The following is a 14,928-nucleotide window of genomic DNA, read 5'->3' on the forward strand; positions in this document are numbered from 1 at the left end:
ACAGCTCCGAACTCTGCAGAGGGAGGAGTCCCTGCACTGTGAATATTTTCCTCCAGGAGGCGCGCCTCTCGATGACGTGCCGATGCTGTTTCAGACCGCAAACATTGGAGGGGGGAGTTTCTAACTTATGTTCCACAGACAAAAACATTTCAAAGGCCACTAAAAGATGCTGCCGACAGGACTTGACGTTTGTTTCTGGAGGTTTGACTAAGTCTCTTTACTGAATATTAATGTTCTTTGTTATTGCTGGTGGTCGGACTTAACTGACAATAACATGGTTTTCAACAGTAAATAGGCTATTCTCACTTTTTTTTTTTTAGCAACACCGTATTTACTATGCTACACTTGTACCCCAACCGCCGAGCCTTTTGGTACCAGGTCTCTGTGTACACTTAACATAAACCATTTTATTCATTGTGAGATTGCAAACAAAGTTTTATTTTGAACATTGTGTGCGTCCACCTGTATGTCTGTACTCATATCCAACCAAACATCGGTAAGGTCATAAAAGTAAACCCAGAAACGAGGAGTGAGAAACATGTTTTTTGAGAGCTTCAGAAAGAGGATAAGGCCAGGTGATGATGAGACAGAAGAAGAAGAGGAGTATGCTTTCCCAAAAAGAGAGCTGCATTTATGAAACAGCAGTCTGAGTTCAAATCTGAGTTTATCGCTACAGGCGATTGTTACGCATCAAGCTTCGCAAGATATGGCGACAGGCTCGCAAATGAGGGATGAAAGCCATTAAAACTGTTTGGCCACACAGGGACCAGGCAATTGCCGTTCAAATGCAAGCCTGGATTAACATTAAGGCAGGGCAGTCAGAGACTGTTTACAAACTAATAAAACAAGCAGTTGAAGCGTTAATCTGGTTAATGTGCCCCTGCAGGTTCAAGTTTAACCTCGAATCCCCACACTGTGTTCTTAGCAAAGTTCTGCACCTTCTTTTTGTTCTCCGCAGGGCTCTTTGAGATGAAGATGAAATGTCCTGACGCAAGTGATAATGTCCTTGTCCGAGGATCCAGGGCTGTGACTGAACGAGCCGCCGCCATCCTTGGTAATAACCTTCTCGTTCTCACGAAATCTAAAACTGCGTTGGAGCTACCAAAAGAAAATATTCACAGTGTTGTTGATGTTTTCTACCGACTGTAATTTCTGGACTATAAACGTTACTTTTGTCACACGCTTTCAACCCAGCGGCTTATTTAATGATGTGGCCTGTTAAGAATTTTCCAACTGCCGCCAGGGAGCGCTCGAGAAGAAAAGGTTATTATAATATAATTGTAAATTTCCCCAGTGTGGGACAAATAAAGGATATCTTAATAGTGAGACGCTATCATGTGTCACAGTGAAATCAACTGGCCATGAGAGGGCGCATTTCACCTGTGTTTTGAGCTGGACTGCAATCTGAAAGATGTGTGTCTGGGTCTATGACAGATTTGACCGAACAGTAATTTTTATGAAGACTTTATTCACGACTGAACATAAAACATGTACAGCATTAATAAAATAAAATACTGAGATATGTCAAATGGAATTAACAATAGAAAAGTATAAAAAAAATAGACAACAGCAGAAGCTTGTGAGCACTTTCCAGCATGTTTTATGTGCCCGAAACATGCGGGAAAACAACTAATCTCCCCTGCCTCACGGCTTTTCACACGGCCCACTGTGCGACACCGTTCAAATGTTGTTTTATTTTTAGTGATAACATTTACAATATTATAATGCTAGGGGGCAGTGTTGCCTTGAGGAAGGGGGTATATAGCACGGGTTTTGGGTAATGTGGAAGGTGTTCCTTCTGTGGGTGAAGGTGGACGGTCGCAAAAATAAAGAGTTCTACGACCATCATACGAGTGGAGTTATTATTCAGATTAACACAAACTCCCAAACGGCGGGTTAGATCCAGTCAGTTAATTTATTTTTACTTAACCGCCCTGATGAAGCCAATGTAATTTCATTGACTCTTGAAAGGTGACCAGGTCATAGACCTGCCTCTTTCATTTTAAGTACAGCACAGCACAGTACAGACCCCCGGGCTTTTTGTACAATACATCAGGTCTGAATAAGCACAGCTCAGCGTTTCTCGCTTCACTTCATGGTCCAAGTCTCACGAGATTTTCCACGAGATTATCCAAAGCTCCTTTTAAAATGACAGTGCTCCATTTATAAAACAAGGCAGCATTCACTACAACAGTCATACAGTGAAACTCCTCTACAATGAAATCATGTTTGCAGCAAGAAATTTTTCACAACAGGGGGGTTTTCACTGTAGCAAATTTGATGTCAGATGTAAACACACACACACACAAACAGATGTGTACTATTTATTTTTATTCCAATAGTGCATAAGTCTGAGCATAAACTTATTTGACACTTTATATAGTCAGTGTAGAAAGAAAAAAACGTAAAGAAATTACGACATTTACGATCAGCATTCACTTTCACTTCCATCAATTTCTTGGATAATGTCTTTCAGTGGCGGATGCTGGTCTGTCAAGGAGGGGAAGCTCAATTTCGGCCTACATCATAAAATATGTCCGTTTATACGTGAATTCTACTCTCCGTTCCTTTTCAAAAAAATGAAACGGATGCCCTCACCATAAGATTGGTGATTGGCTCATTTCGCGGTCAATCAAAAAGAGATTCAGCCTCGGACAAATCATCCAATCATCGTGCAGAAAGCTGAGTTTCCGGGCCAGCCCATAAACACCCACTTTCCATAGACTCCCAGAGACGCTGAGCGTCCAGTGGGCGGGACAAAACCAGCATTTATCCAATGACTCATCTGGTTTCAATGCATTGAGACAATCTACACTGAACTCTCTAGACGCCCAGCGTCCACACAGTTTAAAGCACAGTGAAGCTGCGGGAATGAATGAGAAGAGAGTCGCAACCAGTCGTAACCAGTAATAAGAAGCTGATTCCGAACAAAAGTTGAGTTTGTAGCGCATATTTAGTCAATGACATGTCCACGCAATTGTACATACACGCATATATTTGATCACTTACTTTTGGACATTTTAAGGGAAGTTGAGCTTCCCTTGCAGTCTTAGATCAATCGCCTCTGATGTCTTTTATTTTGCTTCCTCAGTCTTTAATTTTGATCACTTTTACCCTCTCTTCCAGTGTAAGAGCTCTTCTTGTCTTAGCTGCCTGACATCGAAAGGTCCGTTTTGTAGCCATTTTAGCAATGCAACGTTCTTGCTGCGTCTCAAACTAACAATAACAAATACTTCCTGGACTACTGCGCATGTGTAAACCAGTGTGGTTGTTGCTCTTACTGTTTCCGAACGAAGCAGTAGAGGTTGCTGTTAGATTAGACCTCGTTATAGTGAATCTCGTCGCAAGGCAAGAGCAGAGAAAAAGATTTTTTTTCGTTGTTTGGGGGACAGTCAAGTGGGAATGGTGTTAATGCAAGAAGATTTTTTTCACACTCTGGGTATTTTAGGTACCGGTAGGTTTCGTTGTAGAGGAGATTCCCCACGATAGTATTATTGTTCACCTGGTTACATATGCCAGAAAAAAAAAACTTCCAAGAGACATTGTCATGTCACGAAAGCGTGCATGGTAGAAAGCCTAATGAAGAAATGGTTGACCGAGTGTACGGCAAGTGAAGATTTTTTTTATTTTCCGCGTTGTTTGGAAAGAATGTTAAGGTTAAGTTATTAAACGTTGAAACCACTTTCTTTGCACAGTCTTTCTTTGCAAATATCTCATGATACAATGTGGGCACCTTTTGGCTTATAGACAGGTGCGGCTTGTGTGTGTATAAAATTGTTTTTTCTTTTTTTATAGTAATAATAAAACTAATACATTTATTTTGAAAGCGCTTATCATGGTACTCAGGCACTTAACAAGAGTTTAAAACACGGGATAAAAATGTACAAGCATACATTTAAAGCCAAGCATACATGATTTAAAACAAACTCTTTTAACAGAAGAAAAACAAAGCAAAAATGGGAATTAAAAAAAGAGATTAAAAGGTGTTAAAAGCATTGCGGAACAGGTGAGTTTTACGAAATTATTTGAAGGATTTGAGGTGTTGTGGTAGAGAGTTCCAGAGGGTGGGGGTGGCGACAGAGACGGCTCGGTTTTGAGCATGATCAACCCATTTGCTGATAATACACAACAACATTAACGACCACAACCTCAGTCACATCGACTCACTAGTTCAAGTCCCGCAACTCGGATGATGCTTCAAGAATGACATTTCTTCTTTCTTGAATACATTCTCTGTCTTGCGCTTGGTTCTAGTTGGCCATGTGACCAGGGCCCAGTGCTGATCATCACCTTACAGGCCAAAGTGGTCATGGTGCTCCGGAGCCCCAGAGGAGGCATCGTGGAAGGAGATCCAGTCAGTTAATTTATTTTTACTGAACCGCCCTGATGAAGCCAATGCAATTTAATTGACTCTTGAAAGCTGACCAGGTCACAGACATGCCTCTTTCATTTTAAGTACAGCACAGCAGGAGACATCTTTGACTCCTTGGCTGCTCATTAGTCAGCTCTTGATTTCCACGTTTAATGTTAGCCTCCGAAGACACAGCGTGGCAAAGGATGGTCTCCTCGCATGGGACAGTCCATCAACACCAGACAGGTGGCCACCCACCAAGGGATTGGTGATAGTTTATTTTTATCACGTGATCAGTGTTTGTCACCATGATGATGGTTCAAACAGGGAAGATTATTCAAACACTGCAACAAACGAATGACTCCAGCATGAAGTGTGTATGCACAAATGCAAGCAAGATCATTAGCAACCAGGACAAGAAGTGAAAGCTACCTGCTTCCCCGGTTAGCTACATTCCAAATGCTCAAAACTCATTCAGTACCAGCCAATTCTGGACCAAGTCTGAAAAGACGTTTAAAAACGTCTTTGGGAGTGAATGAGTTCATTAGAACTGTGGGCAAATGTATGTTGGGTTTGAAGGATGGGAGGGCTCAGTATTCATCACCTGTCCATTTTTGTTTGGGTCAGTGTCAAGCCTTTGGAGACGTTTAGTACCTTAGAGACCGTGCCCTAAAAAGCATTTGCACTCCTTCCTATTTTTTGATGTTTTCTTTTTATTGCTTTCAGGGGAACCCCCTGATACGGGCTGTTCGGTCACTATACCACCGATGTCAGAGTTTGGTTCGCATTGCCGGCAGTAAGTCGGAATCGTTTCCAGTGGGGGTAGGACTCCGCCAAGGCTGCCCTTTGTCGCCGATTCTATTCATAACCTTTATGGACAGAATTTCTAGGCGCAGCCGAAGCGTTGAGGGAGTCCGTTTTGGGGGGCCTCAGTATTACATCCCTGCTTTTTGCAGATGATGTGGTGCTGTTGGCTCCTTCAAACGGGGCTCTACAACTCTCACTGGAGCGTTTCGCAGCCGAGTGTGAAGCGGTTGGGATGAAAATCAGCACCTCCAAATCTGAAACCATGGTCCTCAGTCGGAAAAGGGTGGAGTGCCCCCTCCGGGTCGGGGGGGAGATCTTGCCCCAAGTGGAGGAGTTTAAGTATCTTGGGGTCTTGTTCACGAGTGAGGGCAGGAGGGAGCGAGAGATCGACAGGCGGATCGGTGCAGCGTCTGCTGTGATGCGGACGTTGTATCGGTCTGTCGTGGTGAAGAAGGAGCTGAGCCAAAGGGCGAAGCTCTCAATTTACCGGTCGATCTACGTCCCAACCCTCATCTATGGCCACGAGCTATGGGTCGTGACCGAAAGAACGAGATCCCGGATACAAGCGGCCGAAATGAGTTTTCTCCGTAGGGTGTCCGGGCTCTCCCTTAGAGATAAGGTGAGGAGCTCGGTCATCCGGGAGGGGCTCAGAGTCGAGCCGCTTCTCCTCCACATCGAGAGGAGCCAGATGAGGTGGCTTGGGCATCTGATTCGGATGCCTCCTGAGCGCCTCCCTGGTGAGGTGTTCCGGGCATGTCCCACCGGGAGGAGACCCCGAGGAAGACCCAGGACACGCTGGAGAGACTACGTCACCCAGCTGGCCTGGGAACGCCTCGGGATCCCCCGGGGAGAGCTGGAAGAAGTAGCTAGGGAGAGGGAAGTCTGGGCTTCCCTGCTAAAGCTGTTGCCCCCGCGACCCGGCCCCGGATAAGCGGTAGATGATGGATGGATGGATGGATGGATGGATGGATGGATGGATGGGGAAGTAAATTGAGAAATGTTCTTTACAAAACAGGCAATCTGTTCTATTCACCTTCACTAGTCTAAACAGGGCATTCTAATGAACATTGGATTTGTGAAATATGAATTAAGCAACAAATCCACCTGTTTTCATCCATCTCAAGGGGCAGCCGTTTTGCCTTTGACTCTCGTTTGCGCTAGACTGAAAACGATGTCAAGGTGCCGAAGGGCTCAGGAAACCACCGCCACCACTCACCTGTAATCTGAGTTTGGTCATGTGATGTCAGAAACTGAGCCCTTCCGCATTGGGATATCATTTGCAGTCGACAGCAACCGGCAGTCCGAGACAAAATGGCCGCCCTCTAAAATGAATGAAAACTGCTTTTTTTCTGCTTAATTCATATTCCCCAAACATAATATTCATCAGAATGTCATGGTTAACAATGTATTTTTGACTTGATTTGACCTTGAAATCTCGCGTTGAATTGTATTCTAAAACACACCTCTAGTTGCAGACAATTTGACAAAACGTGTGTATCTCCAAATTGGACAAACACGAGGTTTTGCTCAAGCGTGTGGTTCTAGTGTCTTTTGTTTGGAAGCAGCTCCAAAATGCACATGGAAGCACGTGCTGAAGATTGCTTGAATATCAGTAAGCGTGTCTCCATTCTGCCAACATACGCTATTTTGACCCTGCGTAACCATTAAAGTGTATAGCAAATATTTCATTTGAGCCGTCCAAAAAAGGTCTTTGTTTGCACACGTCATGTCTTTCATTCAGAGTCAGTAGTGGATGTGTTTTTTTTTCTCATGTGCAGCCTTTGTTTTTCTCATTTCAACACTGACATGCTTTGATAGATGTACTTGTATTCAAGCTTGATAAACCGATGAATTTGGTAGTGCCATAAAGGGATGATAGATCAATCTTTGAACAACATGCACCATAAGGGGCCAATATGGGGTGGAATGGACAGCGCTGGAATGACCTCATTCCATCGCTGTCTGTTGTGATGAATGGCCGCGTAAAAGACCGGGTTCTCCTTATAAAGTCTTTCCGTGCTTGTGACTGTGATTGTTGAAATAGCTTTTCCAATGGTGTAATGTGACCAAAGAGAGCACTGCACGAACAATGTGAAGTGAGAGGTTTGTTGCGCTTGAGGCTCTGTTCTGCCAACCTGACCTGTAAGGATGTGTCAAAGCTGCAGGCAGTGCAGTCGTCACTTCGTACAGCGTGTTCTTTGTGGCGCATTAGCCTCATACAGTAGACACTGGGACTATAGCATTGAAACCCCATCTTGCGCCACTTGCCGCTTGAAGGCAAAGCAACATCACATTGTCATATAAGCAAGATGTTGAAGCCTCTGTGTATACCCGGAAGCTTGTATGTGTCTTTCTTTGCTCATTTGTACTTGCTCCTTAGCCTAAAAGTGCTCTTTTCTTTCTTTGAACAAGCAACAATGTAAGGGGATGCAGGCCAGGGAGGGTTTGGACCAAGACTCCTTCAGAAATATCAAGCATTAAAAAAAATATAAATGAATGCATAAATAAATCACCTCAATTCTACATAGAGTACTTGAAAAATAACCACAGCTGAAACAAAATGATGTTTATGGATAAAAACTGTATGAGACATTTTTATTGGAGCAATCCCTGCAATTTCAGCTGTTTTACTGGATTTTGACTGATTTGCAAGACCCAAAGACTACTGTGTTCTTTTGGGATATAAACATGCAGCCTACCAAACGAATGACGACACTCTCTTCTTTCAGCTTTTTCCGTTCATTAGAAAATAGCTAAATTTCAGCACATTTCCATTTTTTGACGCAAAAACTGGAGAAAAAGACCTTGTTTAAAAGTATGCAGTTTAATCATACTTTCGAGTATGGCTCCACTATTTTTTGCTGACAGCTCAAACATCTCAATCGGACTTCTCCAAAACAACACCTCAAAAGGGCTTTTGACAGCAAATATATTTATCCACATGCGTGTTTCGCTTCCAAGCTGCAATTTCATGCGTGTGCATGTGTGTCGTCTTCAACCTGCAATTTATGCACATTTTTTGTGCGTTATAAAAAAAATACGTATTTGCCCTGATACAAGTCCACACAAGATGTCTTCCAGAAGGCACCTTCGCTGCGGTGTGACTTTTGCATGAGGCAGACGATGTTCTTGCACACGGAGCCTCTTTTGATGGCTGCTTCTTATTTTTGCGGAATGAAACCGTTCTGTTGCTTTGAGAAACTCCTCTCCGTAGGCATGGTGGAAGATTGCCCCTCCCGCCAAAAAGCAATCCTCACGGGTTAATTGTTTTGATTTCTCCATCGCTACTGGTCTGAATGCATTTTCTACTAACTATACGCAACCCACCTGACTCCACTCAACTCCACAACTCCGCCGATGCATCCCTCTCCCTCTACTTCTGCTTGTTTGACAGCATGATCCTGGCTGATCCTGTAACACGCTGCCACCTGCTGGCCCGATTTCATTGATTTACAATCCATGGTCCTTCATCAGAGGCTGCGTTATACCCTTCTGCACACTGTCGCCCAGAAAAAAAGACATATAAACACATCATGTGTAGGCGGCCGTAGCGGATTTTCAAGACTTTTTATATGTCGTGGGTTAAGTGAGAGGAGTGGGGCAGCTTTTGAACCAATTGGGGATGCTTGAGGAAAGTAGAAAAAAGAAAATGAGACTAATCCTTTCAAACACATAAGGTCATGGCCCCCTCACTTTGACCTGCTGACACGATCTGGAGCAATGAGAACAGTAGAATTCAGTTGACTTTTATAAGCACACAGTGGGGGGTGTTTAACTAGGTGCTCAGTGAGCAGCCTGCCTGAGAGATGCTCACTGGGATTTGCTCCAGATGTCCCTTGCGACGCCCTTCTAATCACATGACAATTGATGAAACCTTGAGGGAGGGATCAGGTGAGGGCGAGATGTTGATGTGCGCCACAATGTTGCTGCAGTTTTTAGTCATTAGATCTCCCAGCGGAGGCCGCACGGCTGGCCCCTCCATGTGTTTTGTTCCACATCTCAACTGTGTCATTTGTTGCAATGTAACCAGAGCCAAGCTGCGTCTGAACGATATGACACAACCTTGGGATAACATGAAGTCTTCGTAACGTGTAATTGGAGTGGAATAATTTTTTTGGAAGGTCAGTGAACATACTCTGGAAAAAAATGCCACAAAACTCAACCACATTGGCATCCTTTCAAAAAGGTGGACAGTTGAACAGACCTGATGTCAATTGCATTTGTACAGTGCCGTGACAAAATGTTTGGTCCCTTCCTGATTACTGTGTTCTTTGCATATTTATCACACATAAGGATTTCAGTTAATCTAACCAATTTCAATATCACACAGAGACAACCCAAAGAAATACAAAATGCGCTTTTCAAATGATAATTCAATTTATTAAGGCACAACCCCCCCGCGCCCCCCCCTCAAACCTTTCTGAACCTCTGTGAAAAAGTAAATGCCCCCCTTGTTAAATCACAACGTAACTGTGACTAACGACAGTTTTGGGAAAGCGGAGTACAGTTTTACAGGCAACACCCTGGCTCCACATTTGTTGAATTAAGAAGTCACATAAATAGAATCTGGCAGACAAAGTGAAGGAGGCTACAAAATCTCAAGAAACAAACGATCCGAAGAAATTCAAGAAGAAATGAGAAAAAAATGTATTTAAATCTATGAGTCTGGAAAAAGTTACAAATCCATTTCCAAGACTTTGGGACTTAAGCAAACCACTGTCAGAGCCATTATCCATCAATGGCTAAAACTGGGAACAATGGCAAACATTCCCGGGAGTTGGTGACGAGCTAGGGCAGCCTGGTAGTCCAGTGGTTAGCACATCGACTTCACAGTGCAGAGGTACCGGGTTCAATTCCGGCCTCCCCGTGTGGAGTTTGCATGTTCTCCCCGGGCCTGCGTGGCTTTTCTCCGGGTGCTCCGGTTTCCTCCCACATTCCAAAAACGTGCATGGCAGGCTGATTGAACACACTAAATTGTCCCTAGGTGTGACTGTGAGCGCGCATGATTCTTCGTCTCTGTGTGCCCTGCGATTGGCTGGCAACCGGTTCAGGGTGTCCCCAGCCTACTGCCCGTAGACAGCTGGGATAGGCTCCAGCACTCCCCCCCCCCCCCCCCCCCCCGCTACCCTAGTGAGGATTCAGCGGTTCGGAAAATGGATGGTGACTAGCTAAAATTAAATGACTCCAAGAGTGTGACGACACCTCATCCAGAAGATTGCAAAAGAACCTAGAACACCACCCAAAGAACTCCAGACCTCACTGGCCTCAGTTCAGGTCAATGTTCACGACTCTACCATAAGAAAGGCACTGGCCAAAAATGGCATCCATGGGAGAGATCTCAGTGAAAATCGCTGCTGTCCAAAAAGAACATGACGGCTCACCTCACATTTGCCAAAAGTCATTTTGAGGATCCTTAAGAGTTTTGGAAAAACATTCTGTGGACTGATGAGTCAAAAATTGAACTTTTTGTAAGATGTGCGGCCTGTTACATCTGGGGTAAAAATGGCACGCATTTGATAAAAAGAACATTATGCCAAGAGTGAAGCATGGTGGTGGCACTGTGATGGTCTTTTTCTGCTTTGCTACCTCAGGACCAGGACATTTTGTTGTGATTGATAGGCCAATGAATTCTAGTGTCTACCATAGTATCCTGAAGGAGAACGTCCGACAATCAGTTTTTTCCCTCAAACTCGAGCGCTCTTGAATCACACAGCAGGACAAAGATCCAAACCACACTGGCAAGTCCACTTCTGAATGGCAAAAAAAACAATTAAGGCTTTAATGTGGCCAAGCCAAGTCTGGATTTGAATCCAAGTGAGATGCTGTGTTGTGACCTTAAACGGTGTTGGAGGATGATCAAGCAGGGGGAAGCGTTTTGTTATGGACACGGCGGGATCCAGTCACCGTTCTCCACTTTCCCAGGTGCTGCGCGTGTTCGTTTGATTCGGGCTGAGTTGATGTGAGAAAATCAGAGCCTGGAAATGGATAAGTTCTTGCAAGATGTTTACTGAACGTTCAGGGCACAAGGGTGAAACAACACGAATCGATTCAGGCTCCTGTGAGTCTCAGATTTCACCAGGAAGCCCCAAGCAACTACAGTCACACGTACATATAGGCATAGTATGTTAATTATGTTAATTAGGTGCGGGCAGTCCTTCCCATTATGTAAAAATCAGAAACAAAGAAAGGTCAATGCAGTTCGATCTTTTTGACAGAGGCATTTTGACAAAGTACAGACCACATCTGCTGTGCACAAATCTCGAGATAAGATTTCCTCCTCAAGGGAACTTGACAGCCTTCAGGAACTTTCCTGAGGTGGGGGACGGAAAAGAAGACACTTGGGGGCTGTTAATCACTCAAGGGGAAATAGGACCCCAACTTCACACTACATGTTGTTTTAAGTAGCGGATGTTCAGGACATAGACCTAAAAGTCAAAGTCGACCTGTCTGTGATAAAAAGTTTTAAGCTAAACATATCACATATATAAGTGATAACTTCAACGGGCAGTTCATGTTAGAAAACCCTTCATTATGGCGGGGTTGAAGCAATTCTGCAAAGAAGAGTGGGCCAAAATTCCTCCACAGCGATGTGAAAGACTCATCACCAATTTTTGCAAATGCCTGATTTCAGTTATTGCTGCCAAGGTTGGCACAATCCATGTTTAAATTCAGGGAGGTAATTACTTCTTCAGCGAGGGTCAGAAAGGTTTTTTTTGTACCTTAATAAATTGAATTGTCATTTGAAAACTGCATTTTGTATTTCCTTGGGTTGTTTGATGAATTGAAATCCTTGTGTACGATAAATGTGCAAGAACACAAAAATTAGGAAGGGGGCAAATATTTTTTTCGTGGCGCTGTATATACTACGTCCTGAATTTTTCTTTGATTATTACGCTGTGCTGAGCACCAATAAAGCCAAACTGATTTTATGTGAGTGGCGGCTGCGTCGACCCCTCAGTAGTTCCGCCCTGAGGTCATCTTACATAATGCAAAAGCTTCACTCTGCTCTCAGCCTTTGACTCTTTATACAGGAAAAGATTAGCAGACAAGAAATTCAAAGAGGGGAAAAATCCTGAGGAGGAGGGATGTGAAAGAGACTGATGGAGGTGGGGCGGATCCCTGAAAGCGAGGAGACTTTAAAGCCCCTGACACAGCCGAGGGGATTCCTTGAGGGATTTTGAAGGGAAGCAGAACCGATTGAGCTTCTGAGCACCAGCGTCATTCTACTTCATCGAATAGCCTCCCCAGTGAAACAAGTAAGTTCTCCATTCTAATAATAAGTCTACAATTTAGACTTTTCCTTTTAGAGGTTTACAAATTGACATGCAAAACTTTCAGCGTGAAATTGCGCTGCAGATAAATTACAGCAATTATGTATCACTGTCAATAGTGGTATACTTCCTGCTTTGCAATAAATGTACAAATGTTACTGTAGTGTAATTACACTATTACTTGCAATACATACAGTATATATATATATATATATTTTAATTAGATTTGATGTCTGTTGTCTTAATGTTGCTCTTGTGCATCTGTCTGTCTACTGTAATTGCAGCACATTCTGGGAGATGTTTGCTTCATCCTGATATTTCTGGCAATTAAATGCTCTACATCAGTTCAATGTTTCCAATTTTTCATGTAGAGAAATATGTTGAGTTCACAATTAAAAAAAAGAAGCTGGGTCAAACATCTCAGCTAGCTCCGAGTAGATTTTTGGGGGGTTTTTTTGGAAGCCGCAAAAACTAACATGTTGATTTTTGGTAAATAGCTCAGACAAAGGCAAAATGTGTTTGTGCTTTGACTGCCAAGATATGGCAGTTCGTGGCTGAAAGAATTTCACTTACCATTTCCCCCCTTGACCCCCATCAAAAAAATGTCAAAATAAAACTTATTGACATTCTATTCCTATTTATGGAGCAAGTAAATTTATCTTAAAAAAAGAAAATTATAATTCTATAATACAGTGTGAAGTATATAAATAAGTATATAAAATGAGTCCGCAAAAAAAAATTATATTAAAAAAAAAGGATACTGTGGGCGCCTCCACTGAATACTCTGAAACCAGTCCCCACTCAACTCCTCAGTTAAATACCACTACTGTATTATGGTCGGGTGTCCAGAGGGTTCTGGACAGAATGGAACCGTTCAAACGTAGAATCAGGAAAGTTAATCAAACAAAAATATTTATTTACAATAAATAAATAAATAAATATGTGCCAGTCTGACAAGGTACAAATAACAAAGCTGGAAAACAAACCAGGAATAATGCAAAGAAAACAAAAAGTGCTTGTACAAGCCAAGGAAAAAACATGGAACAAAAATAGCTTGAAATAAAAGTACAAGAAAGATCAAACCACGTGGAGAACAAACTGTGGATACACTCAAACACACTAAGAATGACTGACTTGAATAACGAAGAACATAAAAAATGTCAAGAGCCCAAAACGGAATGAGAGTAACAAGAGAACGTGTTGACAAAATGCACATGAACAATGACTTGAGCAAGGCGAAATTAGCCGACAATTTGATGTGGGTCCAAAAGGTCCCAATAATTGTGATGCCAGACAACTGCGCAACAGGAACACCTGGGAACGCCTCTGCCACCTGCTGGACACTAACAGAATGCGATCATGACAATTACAACCTGGAAAAATAGTTGCTACTCCATCTTGCATCTCTCTGATGTCTGCACCGAACTACATATTTGAGTCACAAAAATAGACACGATAACGAGGCACTTTAATGGGCCATGCCAGCCGCCATCCTGTCCACGCTCTGGCTGTCAAAGTTGTGCTTAAGATTTATTTCTTTATTATGTGTTTCACCGACGGCGGCCCGGTAGTCCAGTGGTTAGCACGTCGGCTTCACAGTGCAGAGGTACCGGGTTCGATTCCAGCTCCGGCCTCCCTGTGTGGAGTTTGCATGTTCTCCCCGGGCCTGTGTGGGTTTTCTCCGGGTGCTCCGGTTTCCTCCCACATTCCAAAAATATGCATGGCAGGCTGCTCTAAATTGTCCCTAGGTGTGAGTGTGAGCGTGGATGGTTGTTCGTCTCTGTGTGCCCTGCAATTGGCTGGCAACTGATTCAGGGTGTCCCCCGCCTACTGCCCGGAGACAGCTGGGATAGGCTCCAGCACCCCCCGCGACCCTAGTGAGGATCAAGCGGTTAGGAAGATGAATGAATGAATGTTTCACCGATGATAATTGTGGGGCTAATTTTAAATTGTTGTTGTGGATCTACTGGCAACTCATCACGAGAGCTGGGGGACTCAAGTAGATTTAAGTTGTATGACTTGTTCGAAACAACTCCTGAAAGACTCGATTTGACTTTGATTTGAACTTTCTTACATTCTGATTACATACGATAGATTTCATCTGTGAAATGTAGGGAAGCTAGCTAGGTGAACCATGATGGTAAGCTAGCGAAGTTAGCCAGCAGTTCAGCTGACCAACAGCTGATCGAATTTTAACCAAACTCGATGTTGTAACGGTGTCTCAGGAGTGTAATCTTGAAACTATGCCATCAAAAAAATGATTGTTATTAAACTATAGACATCTGTTTCTGAACTCCACTTTGTATACTTTGGTTGCAAGCATGTCTGCCATATTTGATGTGCCAGGGCCCACATAAACTGATGGCAACATGAATGAACTTCATAAAGTGACAACCTGCAACGAGAATCACACACTAATTGATTTGGGAACCAGATTGGCACCAAAAACAGCATATGTAATGTAAAAATCTGATGATTATACAGGTTTACTCCTACACT

General features: G+C 43.3%; 2 long non-coding RNA genes across 3 annotated transcripts in view; both read left to right on the forward strand.

The window, feature by feature from the left end:
• Positions 1-14,714, forward strand: part of LOC127616808 (uncharacterized) — a 121,420-nt gene extending 106,706 nt beyond the window's left edge. The window contains exon 2 of the long non-coding RNA XR_007967195.1: positions 14,178-14,714. This is a non-coding gene — a long non-coding RNA (uncharacterized LOC127616808). The remainder of the gene's footprint in view (positions 1-14,177) is intronic.
• LOC127616792 (uncharacterized) lies at positions 28-4,468 on the forward strand. 2 transcript variants are annotated; one of them, XR_007967176.1, is made up of 4 exons: positions 28-201; positions 959-1,280; positions 1,328-1,686; positions 4,332-4,468. It is a non-coding gene; the product is annotated as an uncharacterized LOC127616792 (long non-coding RNA). The 2 variants fall into 2 exon arrangements; XR_007967175.1 differs by having other exon boundaries at positions 959-1,263; positions 1,311-1,686.
• Positions 14,715-14,928: the final 214 nt, after the last annotated feature.

Source organism: Hippocampus zosterae, chromosome 15 (assembly GCF_025434085.1).
Source record: "Hippocampus zosterae strain Florida chromosome 15, ASM2543408v3, whole genome shotgun sequence".
In the NCBI taxonomy this organism is placed as follows: Eukaryota; Metazoa; Chordata; class Actinopteri; order Syngnathiformes; family Syngnathidae; genus Hippocampus; species Hippocampus zosterae.